At 39.7% G+C, this 14,037-nt stretch overlaps 1 non-coding gene across 1 annotated transcript; it reads left to right on the forward strand.

Annotated features, from left to right (window-relative positions):
• The first annotated feature begins 6,707 nt into the window (after positions 1-6,707).
• Positions 6,708-6,814, forward strand: LOC114113277 (U6 spliceosomal RNA). The gene has a single exon (XR_003588340.1). It is a non-coding gene; the product is annotated as a U6 spliceosomal RNA (small nuclear RNA).
• The last annotated feature ends 7,223 nt before the right edge of the window (positions 6,815-14,037 follow it).

Below are 14,037 nucleotides of genomic sequence, written 5' to 3' on the forward strand. Positions count from 1 at the left end.
GCATCAGGTGGCCTAAGGTTTGGAGCTTTAGCTTCAGCATCAGTCCTTCCAATGAATAATCAGGGTTGATTACCTTTAAGATTGACTAGTTTCATCTCCTTGCAGTCCAAGAGACTCTCAAGAATCTTCTCCAATGCCACAGTTTAAAAGCATCATTGTTCAGCGTTCAGCCTTGATTATGGTCCAACTTTCACATCCATATATGGCTACTGGAAAAACCATAGCTTTGACTATATGGGCCTTGCTGGCAAAGTAATGTCTCTACTTTTTAACACCACTTCAGTATTCTTGCCTGAAGAACCCCATGAACAGTGTGCACTGCACTAGTGATTTTCAAATATGACTGTAATCAAAATTATTTGGAGAGTTGATAAAATATTCAATATTTCTGAGGTGGCAGTTGAGAAATCTGCATTTTTTGGAACAGATAAAATAATTTAATGCAGTCAGGTTTCAAAACCACTATGTACTTTACAATTAGTTTACAGTTAGAGATTCGGTGCATCTCAGTTCTTGAACCGGAGAAGGCAATGGCAACCCACTCCAGGACTCTTGCCTGGAAAATCCCATGGACGGAGGAGCCTGGTAGACTGCAGTCCATGGGGTCGCTAAGAGTCGGACAGGACTGAGTGACTTCACTTTCAATTTTCACTTTCATGCAGTGGAGAAGGAAATGGCAACCCACTCCAGTGTTCTTTCCTGGAGAATCCTAGAGATGGGGGAGCCTGGTGGGCTGATGTCTGTGGGGTCATACAGAGTCGACACGACTGAAGTGACTTAGCAGCAGCAGCAGCAGCAGCAGCAGCAGCAGTTCTTGAACATATTTTTATCTGTCTTTGATGATTTTTCATGCAAAGATAATACAGTTTGTTTGGGATAAAAATGCTCTGACTTGAAGTTGTTCCACTTCACATCACTCTTCTGACACTTCTTTAGTTTAATGCGCTCCAAGTAAAATTACAAGTCATTTTAGTTTTCAGAAAATCACTGTTCATGTTAGGTTAAGTGTTCTTTAAAGTCCAAACATTTTCTTCTATGAGTCCCTTATAAAATCCCAGTGTGGTTAATCTTGGTTTGCCACCCTCCAGCCCTCACCTTTGTCTGCTTTAGTTTGCATTATGTGAACTTAACTACAGCACTAAGGTTGCCATACTCTCCAGAGAGCAAAAAGGAGGAGACAATTGAGAAGTCGAGGCATTGATTTCCTTTCTGTCTTTTGTTTGTTTGTTCTAGCAGCAGCTGTTTCTTTAGGTACATAGCTCTGAATGGCAGCCTTTCTTCCATGTCTCTGAGTCTATTTTGGTAAAATTGGCCACTTCATTTTTACATTCAGACCAAGGGTTGGTAACAGCTTCCAGTAGTTGCTAATACCTGGAATCCCAAATGTCTTTTCTTGCTTTTTGGCTGAGTCTTTCTACAATTGTAAAAAAAAGAAAAGAAAAACAAACAAACAAACAAACCCCAACAACAACAAACCAAAAAGCCTTCACTGAATTCTTTGAACTGAAGTGCTGTATATTTTCTTAATGAAAATCCTACTCATGCAATCTCTGCTGGCTGCCTGTTGCATTTAAATAAACTATGAACATGAATTTTGCCCCTGAATTCCTTACATGTTTGGACCCTGAGCATCCCTCCCATCTGTTCATATTGTATTCTCCCCATCATCTTCTGCTTCCCAGGTGGCTCCGTGGTAAAAAGATGCAAGAGACGCCAATGTAGGAGACTCAAGAGATGCAGGTTTCAATCCCTGGGCAAGAAAGATCCTCTGGAGAAGGAAATGGAAACCCAATCCAGTATTCTTGTCTGGAAAATCCCATGGACAGAGAAGCCTGGCAGCCTACAGTCCATGGCATCACAAAGAGTCTGACATGACTGAGCAACTGATCACACACACACACACACACACACACACACACACACACAACATTATCATCCAACTTTTCTTACTGTCCCTTTAACCTGCCAAAGCCTTAGTATTTTCCTCTGTATTGTGTCTGTAATGGGGCTTTTCCTTCAGATCATTAAAAGTTTACATCCATCTGGTCTTTAAAATCACAATTCCCAAGTTATTTGCTAAATGAAGTTTTCCTGATCCTCTAACTCTTCTGGGCAAACAAAAGAACCAAGGGAAAAAATAGTTGGAAGTTTCTAAGAGAGAACTTAATTGACCCTACTGCTTTAAAAGGGCTAATCAAATTTTAAACCTTTCTTTATTTTATCAGTATGTATCTTCCTGAAGAAGGTAGGCTGTGAAGTTACAAACTTTTGTAATAGGCAGAAGTTTTCTGCACAACCAGTGAAATCTTTATTTCAAAAATAACATTAAACAAATAGTATTTAACCTTTTATGACTTTGACAATATTATTTTAATGGTGCCTGTTTATTTGCATAATCTACATATGTATATTCTGAACTTTATCTTCCCTTACTATCTATCTGCAGTGTGAATGTGTCTATAAGGCTGGATTTAATGATGCATTTAGTCAGCCCCTCAGCATACACAAAGGTATCTTGTCTTTTTTGTGTTATTTCCATCAAAATGTGTAAACATTTGTTTGATTTAGTAACAACAGGAAAGGTATGAGGAAAGACAAAGTGTCTAGAAGAAAACCCATCAACACACCATTATGATTTATATGGCACAATCTGAAACACCTTTGCAGTATGTTGGTATAAAAAAAGTCTATAAAAATGAATGTCTGGGTGGAATTCATTATAGAATAGGATTTACAATAAAGGTGAGTTTTGTGCTTAACAAAGACACACTGAGAAAGCTTCAGAAAATTTGGAAACTTTGGAGACTGACAAGACAATTTCTGCAACTGATATAAGGCTACCAACTTCAGTAGATAAAGACTGATGCCTTGTTTAGTATCTGGTACAGGTACTTAGTTCAGTACCTTGCATAGCTTTCAGACTTTATCATGGGCAGTAATCACCTTCCTCCTGAGACAAAGCACTGATCTAATTATCCATCAGTCAAAATGTATCAGTGGAAAACTCTGGGAAACAAGAGACTCTGTATTCATGTATTACATCAATCAATTGTAATATGTCGACTGTCCAAACTGATGATGTTTGGATTTATTGACCTATGGGTGTGCTTATTTATTTAGAATATGGGAAAGAGCCAGCCTCCACATGTTGAAATTTTTTCCTCTGCTTCAACTGTTTCTTGATGTCAGAGACAAAACTAACTTCAAGACAAAATTAACAAAGGCCACTTATTCATAAATTTGTGATAAAGGAATCCATTTACTATCACTTTTGTTTCAGCAATGTCTCAAAATCATCTGAAAGTAGAGTTAATTGTATAAGGTACAAAAGGGAAATGTGGAAGGGCAAGCATTCTATTAAGTTGGGATTTTAGAAAGTTGGGATTTTTTCCAATTGGTTTTTAGATATATTTGTCAGTCAGTTGGCTACAAGAGGGGAAGAAAGTTGTTTGGAAACAATTTGGAAGAAGAAAGTTTATTAAATATCAGGGTCAGAAGATTCTGTATGACCAGCCATTTTTGAAACAAGAGGAGTTGATGGAACGCTCTTTGTCATCACGCTGTCACAATAGTGCATTTGTGGAGTGGAGGCGGTGGCAGGAAGTTTCTCAGTGCTCTTGTATGTGCTTTTTGCAAGACACGAGACCTTTCACTTGAACTTCCTCTTCAAAGTTCTGAATACATTTTATGACTCCCCTTTTAGCATTTAGAGGCTGTAGTTAAATACAGTTTCAACCGAAATGACAACCAGATTCTCAAGCTGCTATTTCACCAAGAAAGATCATGAACTTTAGTGAGTGGCTTAATTTCACATTGCTAAGAAAAAAGGGAGGCTGGATTCAAATCTATGCCTCTTTTGCTCCAAAACTCAAAAGCCTCCCCTGCTGCAAGGTTTTGTCTTTTTCCCAAGTCAAAGGGAAATAATGGATGAGGAACTTTTGAGCCAGAAAATTACATCCTTACATTTCAGTGAAAGAGCCTGTGGCCCAGAAGGAAAAATGGACGTGCTGTAGTGCATACAGCTAATTAATGACAGATCACAAAGCTAATAATGGGGAAGATTAACACTGAATTCCCAGGCTCCCAGACTCATCCACTGCAGCTCTTTCTGTTATGAGCTGTGTGACTTTCTTGAGGTTGTGAATGAAGTGATCATATGTCACAATATATTGCTTTAATTTTGCTGGCCAGAAACACAGTGCAAGAGGGTTATAATGGTAACCTACTTCACCAGGTTATTACTAAGATTAAATTAAAAATTAATATAGCTAAAGCTCTATCACAATACCTGGGATAAAATTGGGAGCTGCTTATGTGTCAAGCAGGATAGCAAAACTGAAGTGCTCCTGGTTTGTACTTCGTGGTGCACCTGCCTTAATTTTCTGTGGAAGTGTCTCATTCATATCTCATTTTGATTTAAGACAGACATAGATACCTTCCAGCAAAGCTTTTCTCACCCATAGCCCAACGCCTCTGTCTAGCTTTGTTTGGATATGCATAGCATTTGGATAAAATCAGAAACTGTAGCATAGCACAGGTCATTTAAGCCTTAGAGGAAATGCCCCTTTGGATTTATGCTTAGAAATGCGAACCCAGTGGATTTCTGAGCAAGAGATACTGCTGGCTTATCCTCCAAACTAGGTTTAACAGACAACAATGATCCAGTTTATTTAAATCAATGTGCATTGATTTATAGCTGATGTTTTTATCCTTATATATTATGTCTTCTTAGAAGGGTACCTTTACTTAATCACTTAAATTTACTTGTTTGCTCCAAAAAGGAATAAGCTCCTTTCAGATATATGCTGAAGGCAAGAAATGTGCTGATTTAAGTCTCAGAACAATTCACACATAATATTATATTGAGTTGCTTCATTCCTGTAGTCACCTTTCTAATTTAATGCATTCCAACATACAAACTCCCTAATAAATCAACCTTAAAGATTATTCTCTGTGTTATCAAAGGTCTGGCATCTAAATTTATTCAGCTCCTTCTAATACCCCTCAACATATACACAGACACCACTACTTCTGATACTGTAGAACACAAAGGAGCCACCAGTTAATGCCTTAACAAAGGTGAACATCTTCTATTAACTTCTGCTGCTCTGATCCTGCAAACTGACTGATTTTTTTTTTTTTCCTGCAAGCTTTCCCTGTTCAGCCAGAGGACAGAAGGTTAGGGTATCAGCAAAAACTCTGGGTATGTGTGTACATGTATATCTATAATTCTTACATATGTATTATATGGATGTGTAGATTAAGTAGATTAATTTTACATGAAATAAATATCAACATATACTAGGTATACACTATATGCATTTACAGAATATGTTTATGAACATAATAATGCCTGCAAAGACTTGCTGATAATGGGAAATTTCACATAATTTGGGGAAGAATCCCATTTGTCCAAAAAATTTATAATCCTTCTATATATTTAAATTTTTTTTCAACTTCAACAGTCTTCAAAAGAAACCTAATCTTTGCTTTTTTGGAAGTAGAATGCTACAGTGGGAAGAACACAAATTGTCCAAGAGTTTCAGTTCTGTAATTTATTGGCTACATTGCCTTGAGCATGTTACTCAATCTTCCTGACCCTTAACCTCCACAGTAGGAATAGCAGGTTAAAATTCATCAGATTATTGAGAAGAAGAAATGCCTCTTGAGCCCCCAGCATGTCTAGATTGCAGAAAAGCTTCAGAAAATGATTTTCCCTTCTTCCAAGGGTAGCAGAGGGGCCTAAAGTGTCACTGAAGGTTGTATCCTGGCACAAACTCATTTGAGTTCTTCCTATAGCAGGCCCTGTGCTCCTTGCTCACAGCCAGAAGGAGAGCAGGAAGATAGATGGAGATGTACTTTGGAAGTCAATCTGCTCTATAAATTCCAGGTATTATTCTTATATATCTCAACTCTTGATGATCTATTCAAGTCTCTGAAATCCTTAATCCTGCAAGATTTTACAGCACTTGATTTTTATTAATACACAGAGGGATTCTTCTCTTCCTATTTTTTCTTCTGCCTTAGGCTACCACTATTTCTGCTTTTCCTCAGTTTTACTTGGGAGTGACACTTTCCTAAACCTCAAGCAAGGCTTATGTCTACTTCGTAAGCAATAAGAGATTTGGAAGAGAGATCAAATGGAGAAGCAAAAGAGAAGCTTTCTCACTAATCCTCTATCATCTTTCTTTAAGGTGAGGAATTCAGACATCTAAGCTTCTCCTCCTGTCTCTGCTTTTGCCCTGTCAGTCCATTAGTGTTTCCATCCCTTCAGTTCCTCATCTGAATGATTAGTACCTAGTGACTCTTCTAGAGCTTGCTTAGGTGTGATATCTCTCAGGAAGGCTTCAGAAACATCTGTGACCTGAAACATTCTGGCTGGATTAAATTCCCATCCTGTGTCATCTCCACACTATTTCTTTGTTTGTTCTTCAAGAACATGACTTGTTTTGAAGGCAAAGACTATGGTTCTGGTCCCTGATATCTCAGGATCAGGTGTACAGCTGGTGTTCAGTAAAATCTGTTGTATTAACTGAGTCAATTCCTTTCGGTGGGAACAGAAATGGATCCAGACCTCACTGCAGTAGAGTTCTGTCAGCACTGTTCACTCTGTTATTTCCAAAGGGGGCTCTTAATAACTTCTGAATATATAAATGAAAATACAAAGTCAGAACTTTGTCAGAAACACCTTTAAAAATCGTTTAATAGTGCTCACTTTAGCAGCACATATGCTAAAATTGGAATGATACAGAGAAGATTAGCATGGCCCCTGCGCAAGGATGACACGCAAATTCGTGAAGCATTCCATATTTAGTATGGTACTGGCACAAAGACAGAAATATAGATCAATGGAGCAAAATAGAAAGCCCAGAGATAAATCCACACACCTATGGACATCTTATCTTCGACAAAAGAGGCAAGAATATACAATCCAGTAAAGACAATCTCTTTAACAAGTGGTGCTGGGAAAACTGGTCAACCACTTGTAAAAGAATGAAACTAGATCACTTTCTAACACCACACACAACAATAAACTCCAAATGGATTAAAGATCTAAATGCAAGATCAGAAACTATAAAACTCCTAGAGGAGAACATAGGCAAAACACTCTCCGACATAAATCACAGCAGGATCCTCTATGATCCACTTCCCAGAATACTGGAAATAAAAGCAAAAATAAACAAATGGGATCTAATTAAAATTAAAAGCTTCTGCTCAACAAAGAAAACTATAAGCAAGGTGAAAAGACAGCCTTCAGAATGAGAGAAAATAATAGCGAATGAAGCAACTGACAAACAACTAATCTCAAAAATATACAAGCAACTTATACAGCTCAATTCCAGAAAAATAAACGACCCAATCAAAAAATGGGCCAAAGAACTAAATAGACATTTCTCCATAGAAGACATATGGATGGCTAACAAACACATGAAAAGATGCTCAACATCATTCATTATCAGGGAAATGCAAATCAAGACCACAATGAGGTACCATTCACACCAGTCAGAATGGCTGCAATCCAAAAGTCTACAAGCAATAAATGCTGGAGAGAGTATGAAGAAAAGGGAACCCTCTTACACTGTTGGTGGGAATGCAAACTAGTACAGCCACTATGGAGAACAGTGTGGAGATTCCTTAAAAAATTGCAAATAGAACTGCCTTATGACCCAGCAATCCCACTGCTGGGCATACACACCGAGGAAACCAGAACTGAAAGAGACACATGTACCCCAATGCTCATCACAGCACTGTTTATAATAGCCAAGACATGGAAACAACCTAGATGTCCATCAGCAGATGAATGGTTAAGAAAGCTGTAGTACATATACGCAATGGAGTATTACTCAGCCATTAAAAAGAATACATTTGAATCAGTTCTAATGAGGTGGATGAAACTGGAGCCGATTATACAGAGTGAAGTAAGCCACAAAGAAAAACACCAATACAGTATACTAACATATATATATATATATGGAATTTAGAAAGATGGTAATGATGACCCTGTATGCGAGACAGCAAAAGAGACACAGATGTATAAAATGGACTTTCGGACTCTGAGGGAGAGGGAGAGGGTGGGATGATGTAGGAGAATGGCACTGAAACATGTATACTATCATGTAAGAAACAAATCGCCAGTCTATGTTCGATACAGGATACAGGATGCTCGGGGCTGGTGCACTGGGATGATCCAGAGAGATGATATGGGGTGGGAGGTGGGAGGTGGGAGTGGGGTTCAGGATTGGAAATTCATGTACACCTGTGGCAGATTCATGTCAATGTATGGCAAAACCAATACAGTATTGTAAAGTAAAATAAAGTAAAAATAAAAATTAAAAAAAATAATAAAAATTGTTTAATAGCTTTACTGATACATAGTTCAAATACTGTACAAGCCTTTCATTTAAACAGCATAATTTATACCAACTCAGTGGACATGATTTTGAGCTAACTCTGGGAGATAGTGAAGGACAGGAGAGCTTGGGATGCTGTAGTCCATGGAGTCACAAAGAGTAGAACATGACTTAGTGACTGATGAACAACAAAATTATAGTCACAAATATATGCAACCATCATCATCTTGTCAATTTAAGAATATTTTCATCACTTGTATAAGACACCCTGTATCCTTTAGCAAAGACAACCTTCTTTTGTCCTTTTCCTCCAACCATGTTGTTGCTGCTGCTGCTGCTGCTAAGCCGCTTCAATTGTGTCCAACTCTGTGCGACCCCATAAATGGCAGCCCACCAATTTCCCCCTTCCTTGGGATTCTCCAGGCAAGAACACTGGAGTGGGTTGCCATTTTCTCCTCCAATACATGTAAGTGAAAAGTGAAAGTGAAGTCGTTCAATCCTCTCTGACTCTTTGCAACCCCATGGGGTTTTCCAGGCAAGAGTGCTGGAGTGGGGTGCCATTGCCTTCTCCGTCCACCAGCCATAAGAAGCACTAATCTATTTTCTGTCCTTATAGATTTATCTGCTGCAAATATTTCTTGTAAATGGAATGAAAAATGGCGATGCTTCTGTGGTTGGTTTCTTTCACTTAGTACAAAGTTTTCATGGTTCATCTAGGTAGCATGATTTTTGGGGTTTCAAAATCACTGCAGATGGTGACTGCAGCCATGAAATTAAAAGACGCTTACTCCTTGGAAGAAAAGTTATGACCAACCCAGATAGTATATTCAAAAGCAGAGACATTACCTTGCTGACTAAGGTTCATCTAGTCAAGGTCATGGTTTTTCCTGTGGTCATGTATGGATGTGAGAGTTGGACTGTGAAGAAAGCTGAGCACTGAAGAATTGATGCTTTTGAACTGTGGTGTTGGAGAAGACTCTTGAGAGTCCCTTGCACTGCAAGGAAATCCAAGCAGTCCATTCTGAAGGAGATCAACCCAGGGATTTCTTTGGAAGGAATGATGCTAAAGCTGAAGCTCCAGTACTTTGGCCACCTCATGCGAAGAGTTGACTCACTGGAAAAGACTGTGATGCTGGGAGGGATTGGGGGCAGGAGGAGAAGGCAACGACCGAGGATGAGATGGCTGGATGGCATCATGGACTCAATGGATGTGAGTATGAGTGAACTTCGGGAGATAGTGATGGACAGGGAGGCCTGGTGTGCTGCAATTCATGGGGTCGCAAAGAGTTGGACATGACTGAGCGACTGAACTGAACTGAACTAGGTAACATGTATCAATACATCATTTTTTATGGATTAGTATTGTTCCCTTGTATAAATATACCACACTTCGGATTACTTATTCATCAACTGATAGACCTTTGGGCTTCATTTACAAGTTCTTGGATGACATATGCTTTATTTGTTTTGAAACGGCAATCCACTCCAGTACTATTGCCTGGAAAATCCCATGGACAGATGAGCCTAATAAGTTACAGTCCATGGGGTGGCAAAGAGTCGGACACGACTGAGCGACTTCACTTTCACTTTCACTTATACCTGGGACTAGAATTTCTAGATCATTTTGTAAACCTTAGGTTTAATTTTTTTGAGGAGCATAAAATGTTTCAAAGCAGATGCAACATTTATGGTTGGACAAGGTTGAGCAACTGAACAATGGATCAAACAAGTCACCCACTTGAAATGTACAATTTAATGTTTTTTGTTTGATTATCTGTTTGTCAGTTTTAGTATGAGCCATACTTCCTGGAGAAGGGAATGGCAACCCACTCCAGTATTGTTGACTGGAGAATTCCATGAACAGAGGAGCCTGTTGGGCCACAGTTCCTAAGGTTCCAAAGAGTTGGACACAACTGAAGTGACTTAGCAGTCAGCAGTCATACTTCCTCATTTTTTTTGGTCTTTTTTTTTTTTTTTGCAGAATTAGGTCGTTTTAAATTGCATGTAGTAATTTTGAAAATAAATTTATCTTCTCTACTTAGGATTTGTTGTTTCTGTTTATTGTTGCGTGTTTGCTTAGTAACTTTTGTGAAATAATTCTGTAAAGTCTATAATTTGGCCTTTTAAGTATAATGAAGTCTACTTGGACATCTTAATATCATCTAATAATTGAATGAAAATTTGCTTAAATGTCTGGAACTAGCAAGTATCCCAGTCTTTGTCAATAGGCTGTATGTTTTTTGGGGCACCTGTTAAATGCTAAGCCAGCAAGTTGACAATTCAACCTTTACTTTCTGCATGTGTAGGACGTCAAGTTTTGTAAGGAATCTGCCTGCCAATGCAGGAGACGCAGGAGACATGAGTTCCATCCGTGAGTCAAGAAGACCCCCTGGAGAAGGAAATGTCAACCCACTTCAGCACTTTTGCTGGGATAACCACATGGACAGAGAAACCTGGCAGGCTATAGTCCATGCGGTTTCAAAGAGTCAGACACAAATAAACATGCATGCGGTTGTGCATGCACACACACACACACACACGCGCACACACACACACACAGTACTAGAACATCTTATGGAGTCTTCTGACCATGTGCCTTGCCCTTAGCAAATGCAGAGTACACAGACTTCTATAATCCCAAGAATATGCCAGAGCTTTTTAAAGCCTCCTATGAATATCTCATTCCCCAGTTTTTCCTTAAAGATTTTTGTATAACTATTATTTGTTCAAACTTCCATCCACTGCCTTTAGCAGCTGTAAGGTTAAACAATTGTTACTTCTTTTTTTAACCAAAGCCCCCAAGGAAGAGGCTATTCACAAAGACTGAGTTCCAAGTTAGGACAAAGGAAGAAATACTAGAGAGTGGGGAACTGCCAGAGAAGGCAATAATAGCAATTCTTGAAAACAGGGATTTGAAAGAGCACCAATCCCATTTTGCCTCCTCCAGTGGCCATTCTGCAAGTTTTACCATGACTGTTGGTTGTTCATTTTAAGGCTACTATGAAGCTGGAAATGAAATAGCACATGTTAAAATACTATATGTTTCATTCTTACTCTTGAATTTCAGCCACTTTTATTTAAAAAAGCATTCCTTGAACAGCTGCAAGACTTTGGTTAATTTCCAGACTTAAAAGTTATCCTGACATTTTTTTTTTCTGGTTCTCTTATTGTTCTTTATGAAGCAGATTTTTGCATTTTTTAAGTTCTTAGTCTGGCATTTTCACTGACAACCACTCTCCTACCAAGTTGTGAATTTTAAAAATAGTGTTTCAGTTAACTGTTTTCAGATATCACAAAATATTGTGCCTCTTCATGGGGCATAGATGATGGGGGGATGTGTCATTTCCTCGGTTCTGTCCCATCACAACAAAAATTTAAACCGACACATGGGCCAGCATTACAGCCCTCGGATGGACCAGTGTTACAGCTCTTGGATGGGCCAGTGTTACAACTCTGTGCTACAGATCAGTTTTATTTAGAAAGTAAAGGAAAATATATCCTCAAAGTGTGAAGGAATGCTGACCCAAAATACTTGAAGAGAAGAGAGGCCCTGGCCCAATTTTGGCTGCTCTTTTTATGTTTTTTTTCTCCTTGCCCAGGGCCTACCCTCTGTAAATTGGGCTAGCCAGGAGTGCTGTTTGTTTTACCTGAGGCCCTCACTCTAGTCCTCGGACCTTTCTTTGTTTTATCTTTGTGGGGCTTTCCCCTTCTTTGTCGTTTAGTCACAGTCATTTTGGACTCCCCATTTTCCTATTCTAACTACTTAACATTCCCCGCTCAAGAGATGGGAGGCCCAATTCTTTGGAAATAGGGGTGTCGAGGTCTTTCTGGCTACTTCCTGCTGAACTGGGATCACGAGGGGCATTGGGTATCCCCCTCTTGCTAGTCTCAATCCTCAGAGCCCTCATAGTGGTGTCCAACTAAGAGTGAGTGATATTTTCTGTGGTCAGTTGTAGTTTTATATATCCTTGTTGAACTGGCATTGCATGTTGTAGCTTGTTGACAGGTGTATTGAGTGTTCTCTTCTGTTTTCTTCCATGGCTTGACTCGTGAGTAGTGAATCCAGGAGTCATGTCCGGGTACATTGACTGCTGTGGGGGTAGAAAGTATTACAGGGTAGGGGCCCTTCCATGTGGGCTGGAGTTGAGCCTTTGGGGACCCATCTTTCCTGACTTTATTTAGGACTTGAATCTCTAAAAGATATAGAGGTGACTCTTTAGAATCTTTTGAGTCCTAGTTGACATTCCACAAGCATATATCCTGCTGGAATTGCTCAATGGCCATCATATAAGACTGGAGGGTCTTATTGGCAAGCAGGACAAGAGGAGACCTCTTACCCCATAGTTGTTTGAAGGCCTGTTCCTCTGAAGGAACTCTCTAGTAATCTTTGGAAGGCCTTCTCCCCTAAATGAGTGGTGGCATGTAAGGAGTTAGCCTTCCATTGGAGTTTCCCAGGCAGAAAAGAAATCTCTCCTTTTGAAACCACCCCATATGATCTTCTTGAAAGCCTTCACTTAGCTTTAAGAGTCTCACCTTCAGTATATGAAAGGGTTTCTGGCAAATTAGTCTGTGGAACTAAGGTTGCTGTTGCCAAATCGCTTCAGTCGTGTCCAATTCTGTGCGACCCCATAGACGGCAACCCACCAGGCTGCCCCATCCCTGGGATTCTCCAGGCAAGAACACTGGAGTGGGTGGCAACTCCTATTAGGTCATTGATCTATAATGCTGCTTTCTTAGATGCCTGATCAGCTGCTTGGTTCCCTTATGCCACTTCCATGCTCCTTTTTCTATGTCCTTTACAGTGGAAGAATGAAACCTCAGTGGACAGATGGACTGCCTCCAAGAGCCTAAGGATTTGATCACCTTATTTGATTGGGGACCCTCGGGTCATCAAGTTGTCTCTTTCTTTCCAAATAGCAACATGTGCATGTAGCATCAGAAAGGCATACTTGGAGTCAGTGCAAATGGCTACTCTTTTTCCTTTTCCCAGCTCTAAAGCTCAAGTCAGGGCTATGAGCTCAGCCAATTGGGCTGAAGTACCTGGTGGCAAAGGTTTAGCCTCTATGGTCTCAAAATTGGAGACTACTGCATATCCAGCTCTTCTTTTTCCATCCAAGACAAATCTGCTTCCATCAATGTACCATATTTCCTCAGGATTGGTCAGAGGATCGTCTGACAATGCTTCATGGGGTTTTGTCCAGTGGTCCAAAGTTTCTAGGCAAGAGTGAAAGAAAACAGAGCTCTCGGGGGGTGGCAGGAGTGTAGCTGCGTTAAGAACCTAACAAATGGATATAGTCAGGCCTAGATTTTCCATCAGCACTACTTGATATCTAAGGATCCTTTGCTCAGACATCCATAAATGGCCTCTCCCATTCAGGAGTTGTTTCACTTTTTGACTGGTAAAAATAGCTTGCCCCCAAGAGAGAGTTTTAAAGCATCTTCTATCAGGACTGCAATAGCTGCAAGATTTCAAAGGCAGGAAAGATATCTTCCCAATAAGGGTGTAGGACACTCAGGGACCACCAGAAACTGGCAGGAAAATATTTGTCCTTCCCAGCAACAAAAAAGTGCTTGGGTGAATCTTATGTAATTGTTTGCCCTATAATACCCCAAATGGTACAAGTTTGGGAGGAGAAAACTCTGGAGTAGGAGATCAGGAAAAAGTAGGTAGTCCCTGTGTCAATCA

This window comes from Ovis aries, chromosome 2 (assembly GCF_016772045.2).
Source record: "Ovis aries strain OAR_USU_Benz2616 breed Rambouillet chromosome 2, ARS-UI_Ramb_v3.0, whole genome shotgun sequence".
In the NCBI taxonomy this organism is placed as follows: domain Eukaryota; kingdom Metazoa; phylum Chordata; class Mammalia; order Artiodactyla; family Bovidae; genus Ovis; species Ovis aries.